General features: G+C 36.9%; 1 protein-coding gene across 1 annotated transcript in view; it reads left to right on the forward strand.

Moving 5' to 3' along the window:
- LOC144661408 (uncharacterized) overlaps nucleotides 1–12,217 on the forward strand; it is a 44,932-nt gene that overhangs the window by 970 nt on the left and 31,745 nt on the right. The gene's annotated exons all lie outside the window — the stretch shown is intronic.

Genomic DNA, 12,217 nt, shown 5'->3' on the forward strand with positions numbered 1-12,217 from the left:
CGAGTGTGAAAACTGTCGGGCGAGTACAAATCACGGATCACTCGCCCGGTTTGGCGAGTACGATTGTCATATCCAGAATATATTATTCAGAAAAAGCGAAACTTTTACTTCCCACTTTAAAATAATCTACACTGTCCACAAGCCGATAGCTTACCAACATTTTGAAATCTCAAACAAAGCTGTGTTCGCGTTCGTAAACAGACAAAAATGGCTTCCATTTTGGGGCATGTTACATGACGGACGTACTTGTACAAAGTAATACCTCTGGTCAAAAATTCACTAACTCATCCACCGAGCCACGAAACGCAGCAAGATGGCAGCAAGATGGTCATTTCTCACCTCTTTTCCTGTATAATTTCGCTTGCAAACAACAAGAATTTGGAAATACGTATCAATTAAAACTGCGTTTCAACTTTTGAAGTAAGTGTGCTCTTGTTTTTATTGTGGAGTAAGGTCTCTATTTGGCAATTTTTCATTGAAGAAATAGATTGCAGTCTGCGTTGCGATCGACCACCAAAGTGGCACAGTGAGTATCAACGTGATTAGAAATTCGTAGGGGGAGGGGGCCTAAATTTTTCTTTTTTAATGAAAGAAGACTGGGCGAGTGAAAATTGATCTGGGCGAGTGCAATTTGAAGGTCACTCGCCCGGATGGCGAGTGCTCCGAAATTTTAGTTTCCAACCCTGTTCTCACCAACCGCTGTAAATGTGAAAAGACAAAATAGAAGTGGAATTAAAGGCCTCAAAGTTCTTCTAAAGGCGAGTATTCATTTCTTGATCGACAAAATCGAGTTCTAGTTTCGTAGTTTGTGTTTGTTTGTCATTTCGCAATCATAATCACGCCATTACGGTACGGGCTGCACTTTTTATCAGCCACTTTTTGCCAAAACAAAACTTTAGTTGCTATCATTCAAGAAAATGAGATTCTTAATTGCAAAACAGCCAAAATAATTCTTGCAATATTGTGCCGTACGTCCAAACTACGCATTTCATTCAGTTTCACTTTCGCACTGTTTATCACAAAGAAATTCTGCTGGGAATCAACGCAGAGTTTATTAATTCGTTAAAAACAAGTATGTATAGCTGTACCGAAACTGTCTTTCAGTCAGATAATATTTTTTAGTCCGAGAATTACTATCCTATGAACACAGTTCCTTTCAAAACATTCATTGGGAAGCCGAAATCGATTTAAAAGTGTTCAGTTTTGTCAATGATATAAATGCTTTGGCTTGATTTTACATTTACATGAATGCAATATTTACTACTTTAATTTTTTGTTGTTGAATCTCTTCAGTGTCAATTTAATATGCTAAACCTTTCTGTTAGTTCGGTTCATTTAAGCGAGGCTATTTTAATCCGAATTAAATAACAAACATTCAGCATTTTACACTCTTGCTATTCCGTCGATCGACACAACATTGAAATGACGCGCGTATACAAACAAAGATTTTGTGACACAATCTTCCTAGGTTTCTTTTAAAAACAAATAAAGTAGGAAAAAATAAAAACGTTATTCACCAGCCTTGGTCGGTCCGTATTGGGAAAAACTGTGCCCTCGGTCTTGGAACCGCCCGAGGCCTGCGGCCTCGGGCGGTATCCAAGACCTCGGGCACAGTTTTTCCCAATACGGACCTCCCGGCTGGTGAATAACCTATATTTATTTACCGAGCTTAAAAAATTTACCATCTTTATTATTTACTACAAAAAAATAAATTTTTTTGGAAGCAAATATTGTGCAAAAAAGTGACCCCGTGGGCTGCCATACACAAGAAGCTCAACCCATGATGCAAACCATCCCAACATGACAATCACCCAGTATCACCCTTAAGCACCCCATAAATGGAAAAAATAACTCCTGCACGCTTAGTGTGCCTATGTTTGATTACACCAACAAATTAATTTCAAATAAATAAATACTGCTACTTATATAAGTATGCATGTCACAGTACTTTAATACGTCACTTTCTTATTCAGGCATCCTGTTTCTTTTATATATTATTTTATTTTATCTATCAGGCTGAATTGGTTCTAATTTATGGTGCTTTATTGGCTTACTTTCAGACTGATGTTCTTAGGCAAGGCCAAACGTCCAACTTCACATGAGTCGAACCTTATGCAAATGACCAAAAACAATAGGTTTTGCTCATTTGCATTAGGTTCGACCCATGTGGAGTTCAACGTTTGGCCCGGGCCTTAAGGCCATTGCTCGAAATAGAACTCAGTGAGCATAGATTTCAATCAAAATTTGCCTAACGGCTTGTTGATTTCCTCAAGGGAACTTGAATTTCGAAAAAAAAGGTGGGTTCCCTTAATTTTATGTAAATTTTAAATTTTGTCAAATATTCACTATGAAACTAAATGTTCGCAAAGAAATTAATTCTATAACTCTAAATGACAAAACCATCATTTCATTGTAGCCAAATGGGTCTCCCAGGCGTTTTAAGTTACAAGCAGACAAGATTAACTTTGAAGACTGTTCTGCCAGACTATATTTCAAAAACCAATATCACAATCTGTTTCAATCTTCGACACTTTTGGCCAACTAGCAAATGTAGAAACAAAGGCTGCCCGAAATGCAAATGATACATGTATTTCAAATCCAGTAGCGAAAAGTGAGGTGTATATTCTGTAGGATTCACTCCAAACCATATTTTCTTGGTGTTATTTTGGGTCTTTCAATCATAGAACCTCCAGATCATCCAGCCCAAGAGAAGAGTTTGGCCAAATAATTGAAACAGTTATTTTAATGGAAGTAAATGATGGCAGCTATTTAGACATAAACAATTGTAATGATGATTGTTATTATTAAGACTATAACTGTTGTTATTGTTATTTTTATTATTTTATATACATGTAAGTTTAATTCAACTGTGTTTAGCTGCTCATAGTCTTGTTGTCAAAATTCATTGCTTGGGTAATCAAAACTCAAAACTGTTGAAATATGGTCATTTATATAGTTGATATACAGTTGTAGAGGGAAATGCAGTCCATCAGTTTGAAATAAATTTCTTTTGTTTTTGTTCTGTGCATTTCCAGTGTTATATTTTTTTTTATTAATAAATGTATGTGATATGTGGCAACAAAAGATGTGTGGAAATTGTATTAGAGTTTGGCAAATCCCCATTTGCACGTGCATAAATCTACTGCATTGAACAATTCCACTCTAAAGTAAATCATTGCACCTATCACATTTCATGAGACACATCTTGTTTCTTGCAAGAAAGATACTGCAGAAAAAAGGTGGAAGTGTCAAGATTTTTTCCTGTTAAATTCACTGAACAGTTTACTTACACTGGGTTAATAAATTGATGGAAGTAAAGGAAACACTATACTGAAGGTTAAAAAATTTATAGCTATAATTAACTTAATTAAATATTTTGCTGTTCAGTGTGCTGTTGATGTTGTAACCCAAGCAAAAGTGTTATACCCACCCACCTCTTGAGGTGTGGACTGTTGTGCAAAGAGAAAATTTTCTCAACAGGCTTTTCCAAACAGCCATGCAAAGGAGAGAGAAATTTACCTTGTAACATGTAATTGAAATGCCACAATATAATAAATAGACTTTGGTTATGTTTCTACGCAACTACCGGTATAATGTAAGGATACTTTGTTGTCATTTAAAAAGCCTGAATTATATATTTCCTCCCAAGGGACTAAGAGATTCTTTTGAGAGATGTACCATCAAACCTCGGCTTATTTGCTTCAGCCATCAAACGAAAGTGAAATGTCACTGAACATACTGTAATGACTTATATTAAAACACACTCCCAAAAGAGTGCTTTGTTATTGAAGAACATCGTATTTTAACCTATTCTGACGGGCTTTTTTGGATCTTTTTCTTAACCTGTGTCAGCCACATTTTTTTGTTTCCGTGAAGCAAAATTTGTTTCCGCAAAATATGTTTCCCGAGTGGCTTAACTGGAAAACATTTGTGTCTGCAACAGTGTTGCCTAGCTTAGCCAGGTGTTTTGGTTTACCTCATTTGCAATCCCCACGTGGGTTGAAAATCGTGGTACAATCATTTGCATTTTAGCCCTAAAAAGTTGCACAACATCACAAAATTCTGCGTTTTTATAACTACACAAAGATGACGAAATTTTCGGATAAAAACAGTGAATTAGATTTTTTAAGTAAAGATAGTTGTGATCTCTTTTCAATTATTGAATCCACAGCATCGTAGTCATGGTTGCTATTAGGCCTTTCTCGATTATGCTAGCATTTTTTTCGGCATTTTTTGGGAAAACGAGCATTTTTTTTCGTTTTTTCTTGAAAAAAGAATTTCTAGCATTTTCTGTCATTTTTCATGACAGTGATCCAGATTTCAGCACTCAGAAGGAGAAATAATCCTAAAGTTTCACAATTTTGATTACTTAATTTGATTGTTTTCTGTCTGTTTCGACTGTTTGTGCGTTGTGTTACTTGTGTACTTGTGTTGTGTTACTTGTGTGTGTGTTTTTTTAGTTTTTTGAAAAATATATATTTTTTATTTTTTTTAAAAAAGTTTATTTTATTTTATTTTATTTTATATTTTTTTTTTTATAAACAAACAATTATTAAGTATCACCTGTTGTTGATATGAGCATATAATGTAAGAGTTTGTACGTTTTGTTTGAAATAAAATAAAGCATTCTTTGGAATTCAAGTGGCATTTTTTAAAGAAATCAGGCATTATTTTAGCATTTTTTTGGCTTTATGCGAGAATTTCTAGTAGCATTAAATTCCAGTTTTACTAGCATAATCGAGAAAGGCCTAGTTGCTATTCCATTTTGCAGAAAAAGGATGGCCTGCTGCGTCATTGTCCAAAAACCGCTAACGTGAGCGTGAATTGATCGCATTGCAAGTTGTGAGCATCACTTTTCGGTCCCAGACCTTGTTTCTTTCCCCCTGCTTATAGGATATGATATTTGTCTTGTGGGATAATGACGTCACATCACGTGACAATAATATCATGATGTCAAAACAGCCGCCATCTTGGATTTGCCATCGTGGATCAGTAAACTGCCCAAAATTACTAAGAAGTACTGAAAATCAATAAAACGGTGCAAAAAAAACTAAAAGAGGTGAAAATAATTGCATTACAGGTAATTTTCATTAACAGGGACATGAAAATTACAAATTTGGGAAAACACGTATGACAAAATTCCTTGCCATGGCAACGTCAAGTTCCTGACACAACATCATATCCTACAAAATTATTTCCAGATAAATTTTAGATAGACTCGCAAAGTTGGCAGTGTTTGGTTGAATCTTGAAAAAAAATAATTATAAGCGTTCAAAGTCAGCGCGGGCATTTTCCGCCACCCCCGGGACTAGATAGGGTCAAGGTGAGCGCATGAGCTTGTCTTCAAAAGGGTGCAATATTTGATTTTTTGGTTCTGGGATTTGGGAATTAATGATTGTATTATTTCCTTATTGGGGGTGGGTAAAATGGTGGGTTCAAATGATAATTTATGCCGTCTAAAAGTCTGTGGCTTGTCATGCTGCCAACTTGTAAACTGAATTTGTAACATGAAGGAATAAGACTAACCTTACCGCCCTGGATGGGATGCTAGGCATTCTCAGGAACCCCACAGCATTTTTTTTTCAAGCTGTCCTGGTTATTTGCTGGCGCTCGTTTAGCTCCAGAGAAAGTCCCATTTTCAAAGCAGACAGCTACAAACATCAGTAATCCAGTCCACTTTTTTGGTCATCCCTATCATCGGTATGGAGAGGTTTATGTTACTAATCAAAATAATCCTGAAGTCGGTATTCAAATAGGTGTATGGCGCGACCTTTTACGCACTAAATAACGAATGACTATACATCAATGTTATGTTGCATACATCGATGTTGTGTGAACTAAAAGATGTTCGATACAACTAAAAGATGTTCGATACAACTAAAAGATGTTCGATACAACTAAAAGATGTTCGATATAAACTAAAAGATGTTCGATACAACTAAAAGATATTTGATACAACTAAAAGATGTTCATTACAACTAAAAGATACAAAGTATTTGATACAACTAAAAGATGTTTGTTACAACTAAAAGATATTCGATCCAACTAAGAGATGTTTGTTTCAAATAAAAGATGAGGAAGCGGAAATGAATTTTGAAAACAGGAAGTGACATTTTACCCAGGTTCTAAGCGATCCAACGCACAAACAAAATGGCTTTTGGTGGAGCTGCGATATGGCTGCCAGATACAGAAAGGTTTTTTCCATTTTATTTTAACAGGCTAATAACAAGTGCACAGCAACAACGAAACAACAAAGCCACTCAATTCGATTCTTCGAAGTTCTTCATTCGTAGACTGAACATACGCACAGGAAGCTTTATCACTACTAGATATATATCCTAGGCGAGCTATGAAGTCACTTCGAGAGAATCGCCGAAGTCGGTCACCTACATGTAATGTTTCCAACTGCTATTGGATGGTCTTCACACTTCACCGTTCCTTTTTACCAATGCAATAGACTGACTAAGTAACCGACTCTTCGAATGGATCAAGATTCCTTTTGGATTCTTCGGCGATTCTCTCGAAGTGACTTCAGTCGTAGCTCGCCTAGGATACCTAGTAGTTGGTGTAAGTACCCGATTAAGCAAGTTTCCTGTGCGTATGACTCTTCTATTCTTACAGTTAGAACATTTAAAGTTCTTTCCTATTCGTCCAGTCTACGAATGAAGAACTCCGAAGAATCGAATTGAGTGGCTGCACTTGTTATTAGCCTGCTTAAATCCAAAAAAAAAACTCTTTCTGTATCTAGTGAATCTGGCAGCCATATCGCAGCTCCACCAAAAGCCATTTTGTATGTGCGTTGGATCGCTTGGAACCTGGGTAAAATGTCACTTTCTGTTTTCAAAATTCATTTCCGCTTCCTCATCTTTTATTTGAAACAAACATCTTTTAGTTGGATCGAATATCTTTTAGTTGTAACAAACATCTTTTAGTTGTATCAAATACTTTTATTTTTTAGTTGTAACGAACATCTTTTAGTTGTATCAAATATCTTTTAGTTGTATCGAACATCTTTTAGTTGTATCGAACATCTTTTAGTTCACACAACATCGATGTATGCAACATAACATTGATGTATAGTCATTCGTTATTTAGTCCGTAAAAGGCCGCCATATAGGTGTCTTAAAGAACCTCAAAAGTGATGATATGTTAAATATAACGTGAAATTTCGAGTTTAAGTAGGTGTTTTTTTAACTCTTTCTTGCAGGTGTCAGACAAAAAGATATTTGTATGTCAAGTCGGAAAAGATCCCACCACGGGGAGAAGCCATTTAATGCAAAACCTGTGACAAGTGTTTTAGTCAAGCAGAAAATTTGTGGACCCATGAAAGATCCCATACTGGAAGGAAGCCTTTTGAATGTAAAGCCTGTGACAAGTGTTTTATACCACAGAAGAGGAATTGCGAGTACATGAAAGATCCCACAGTGGCGTTGAGAGATATCAATGCACAACCTGTTACAAGAGTTTTAGTAAGGCCGGAAATATGCAGAGACTTGAAAGATCCCACACTGGGGTAAAGCCATATCAATGCAAGAGCTGTGACAAGTATCTAACTACAGCAGGGGAATTGCGGGTACATAAACGATTCCATACTGGTGCAAAGCAATATCAGTGCACGACCTGCGACAAGTGTTGTACTTCAGCATATGTGTTACTGGTACACGAAAAATCCCATACTGGGGAAAAGCCATATCAGTGCAAAACCTGTGATAAGTGTTTCAGTAGAGCCGGAAATTTGCGGGTACATGAAAGATCCCATACTGGCGAAAAGCCATATCAATGCAAAACCTGTGAAAAGTTTTTCAGTCAAGCAGGAAAGTTGCGGGTACATGAAAGATCCCATACTGGTGTTAAGCCATACCAATGCAAAACCTGTGACAAGTGTTTTAGTCAGTCAGGACATTTGCGGATCCATGAAAGATCCCATACAGGAGAGAAGCCGTTTAAATGTAAAGCCTGTGACAAGTGTTTTACTACATCAGGAACATTGCGGGAACATGAAAGATCCCACACTGGAGTAAAGCCGTATCAGTGCAAAACATGTGATAAGTGTTTTAGTATATCAGGCCTTTTGCGACGACATAATAGATCACATACAGGAGAAAGGCCTTTTAATTGTAAAGCCTGTGACAGATGTTTTATTACAGCATGGGGTATTGCGGGAGCATGAAAGAACTCATACTGGGGTAAAGCCGTATCAGTGCAAAACCTGGGACAAATGTTTTCCTCGAGCAGCAACTTTGTGGAGTCATGAAAGATCCCATACTGGCGTTTAGCCATATGAATGCAAAACCGGTGTCAAGTGTTCTATTACAGCAGGAAATTTGCGGGTACATAGAAAATCCCATACTGGCGTTAAACCATATCAATACAAAGCCTATGTCAAGTGTTTTAGTCAATCAGGAAGTTTGCGGAGACATGAAAGATCCCACACTGGCGTAAAGCCATATCAATGCTGAAACACTATGACGATCATATGAAATGATGCTTTCACAAAAGGAACCGTTGGTCGTTACTTTTTTCACATTTCATTTCCTTAACCAAACTGCAATAAGACACGTAAGGATGATTGTGAATTGGTGCTTGCTTTTTTAATAGAAACTAACTGAGGAAGAGTTGCAGGAGCAGTGAACAGGGAAGTAATTTTTTTTTTCTGTTTTAAGTGATCGTTTTCATGCATCGACATCACTTTAACCAGATCCTCTTTAAGCGATGACTTAGCAGTGCTTCCTTACTTGGTGGACTCTGTGAAGATCATATGAAATAACATGTAATAAGCTGTTAGACGTTCTGTTAATGCATGTATGTAGTATTTTAATTCTGATGTGTAAGGTTGGGTTAGTTAATATTTCTTGACGAAACTGTGGAAAGTAAGGACGATTCTGAATTGGTAATTGTTTTAACGGCCTGTATTGTAGAAACTAACTAAAAACTAAACATTGCAAGCGTTAACTACAACGATAAAACATAGAACTAGAAGTTTCTCATTGAATGCAAGTGCCATGTTTTGTGTTCGACGTTAGGAGAGCACAACCTTGGTTTGTGGTACTAGAATGGTCCCCCGAAGCATTTTTATATTAAAACAAAAACTAGCAAAATAAGTTTAGAACAACGTTTTGCTGTCTTCATGACAGCATTTTCAAGTTCAGTGTGAATGTCAAGCGCGATGATTATTTATGAATATGATTTTATAATAGAGCGTTAAGAATGTAGTAAAATAATTTGAATGTAATTAGAGGTACAGAGAAAATTAGGAACGCATTGTTTTATGTGAAAATTTTTGCACGGATTGAGTCAGGTTGAGTGTTAAGATCCGGTTTAAGTTCTGTTAACATCTCATAAATGAGGCAGTCCAGTTTACTTTGACAAGTGCTTCAGATCAAGGGTGTTGGCTGCCAGGTTGTGTTTCTGCTGCAGATGTCTACCAATGGCTGATCGTTCAGTGTGCTCTTCTACGCGCTGGTTGAGAAGTCGGCGCGTGTAGCCGACATAGCCTGCATCACACATATCACATTTATAGCTGTAAACAACGCATTGCCGGTTTATGATTGCTGGTTTTGGCCCGTGCAGCTTAAAATTCTTCACGCTCTATTATAAAATCATATGGTTTTGGTTTACCAAAAGGTGACGTGCAGTTTCCGAGGTTTTACAGATATTTAAATGTTCAGTTATTCACATGAACATTCTCCTTCGTAAATACAGAATGTGGGTGTAGGACTTGTGAAAGTTTTGGTCCTTAAGACTGACTTAACTTTTGATTTGTCTAGTTTGCCACAGAATTATGAAAATATCCTTTAAATTAGTGAAAGAGTTCAGCTCAAACCGACGCCAAAAAACATTCCTCCCTACGCCAACTATCGAACGCCTAACGTGTAGAGTCATAAATCATTTGTTGATTAAGGTGCTCCGTAGTTATTCCGGGCGTATTTATCATTGACATACTTTGCGTCATAACTTTTTCGGCTTTAACGCGAAGGCTTTGAAACTTTGGGAAGACTTTCAGTGACAAGTGAATGAATGGAAACTCTGTTCTCAGTGGCCTCAACATTAAGAGGATGTGAGTTGACAGAAGCCCATTACCTGGAACATAATGTTTTGTTAATTATTAGGCATGCACATAATGAATTAGTGTTCTTGTAGCTTTTTCGCAATCTTGTCCCCAGAGCCCATGAGCCAATGATTCTTGGTGCTGACAAATAAAATTGTCGCCTCTGGGGACAAGAAAAGAGCATTATAGAGTAAAAATGAACAAGTTTCACAGTTTTACCCTTATAGTTGCAACAAATATTTATTGAACTCTGTTAAAAAACTGTACAAATAATAATTTACTAAATTAAATAGATTGGTGTCATGTTGTGTGGGTGAGTGAAAAGGGACAAAAATTGACATTGACATTGTGAGGAACTCTGCATTGTCTTATCAATTCCATTGGATAATGTACATGTCGCACATGCAAATAAAAATAATCAAGCCAACATGTATAATACAAATTGTAAAAATTTATCAATAACATTTTTGTCAGAAGCAGGACACAAAATAACAGTACTTGGCAAGAAAAAATAATTTAACAGACTGTATAACAGTGCGACCTTGACTGTCAATTCACTTCCAAGAATAAGTTCCTTTCAGTTGTTTAGTTATTATGACTGATTACTCTACATGTGGCATCAATTTTACGTTGGTGACATGTCAGTAGAATGTCAGAATTTTTCTGAAGCAATGCATCTTCTTTGTAGGCATCCTTGACTTTTAGTAATGTACATGGAAATGAATGGACCAAGTTTCAAATTGAAGTGTTTCTGAATTCTGTGATTACTCATAAATGTAGTCCAAGGAAGTCAAATACTTGTACTTGATGCCTTTCTTTTTCAGACTGTACATGTAGTTCTCAGTTTTGTTCCGTGAAGTTTACCATATGACTTGTTCTGCAGGCAATGTCCAAAAACGCTTCCAAGGTGTTGCAACTTCTTTTAAGCATTTTTCACTGTCCAATCAGATAATTACTTTCTAATCTGAAATGACATATTTTGTTGAGTAATTGTACTTTCATAGTGATACATGAGCACTTCCGACCATACCCGAAGGAAAATCTGTCAAATGGTTCGTATACATTTTCATATAACAAATATTTAAATATTTTAACAGTTAGCTTACCTATGATGGTTAGGGCTTTCCACAAGTTGCTCGGCAACTTTTTGGCAACTTTTCAGGATTCGAGCAACTTTTTCCCCTTCGAGCAACTTTTTTCCTCTCGAGCAACTTGTTGCATTTTGGGCAATTTCCAGACCGAAGATCTCCGAAGGTAATCCGAGTGTTGTTCAAAGGCAATACGAACGTTTCCGAAGATTTACGAAGTTTGTCGAAGACTTCCAAGGAACATCTGAAGAGGTTTCAACTTTCTACATTAGAACATTACAAAACTCGTCAGCAAACATGACGTCATCGATATCTTCACGATTTTTCTCAGTTAAAGAAATCCTTGTTATTTAACAAATGTTCCCCTTAATATGTTATTAAGATACTTCTTTTGCTGTATAATTGCATAAAACTGCTTAGAAATCTTACCCTCAAAGGGAAATTAGCATATATTTAGAGAAATTATCTTGATTAGAAGCAGCGTTTTGGATTTTTTGGAGCAACTTTCGAGCAACTTTTGTTATCAGAAGCAACTTTTTTGGATTTTTGGAGCAACTTTTGAGCAACTTTTTGAGAAATTACGGGCAACTTTTTGGGAAATCTCGAGCAACTTGTGGAAAGCCCTAATGATGGTTCCCAAAACAACAATTATGAATAATTCCACTCTGTTCAAGCGAAGCCACAAAATCGAGCTCTCCAACAAACACTAGACCACTCTCGAATCGAACGTCCATGCACTTTACAGATCCACAAATGAGAAACGCTGCCACTAAAGCGAATCGCTTGGTGCGTTAACCGTCACCTGAACAACGAGCTTTTTGCCGTGTTCAAAACAAAACAGAAACGCCGGACCGCAACTGCTGGAGAGTCTCCGGCGAGGGAACAGTTTACGACACTTAGTTGAGCCCGCTGTTTCAGCGAAATGACTCTTCAAATGCTATCTTTCTCCACTTCATTTCCGTTGTGGCGTCGTGGCACAAGTGGGACTGAACTGTGTATGGGAGTTCGGAAACGTTGAGAGTTCGAATCCTGGACATACGGGTTGCCTTTTCACTCGCCTACAAACTTCAAATTTCAACAG

Source organism: Oculina patagonica, chromosome 7 (genome assembly GCF_052425735.1).
Source record: "Oculina patagonica isolate OP01 chromosome 7, crgOcupat, whole genome shotgun sequence".
NCBI lineage: Eukaryota > Metazoa > Cnidaria > Anthozoa > Scleractinia > Oculinidae > Oculina > Oculina patagonica.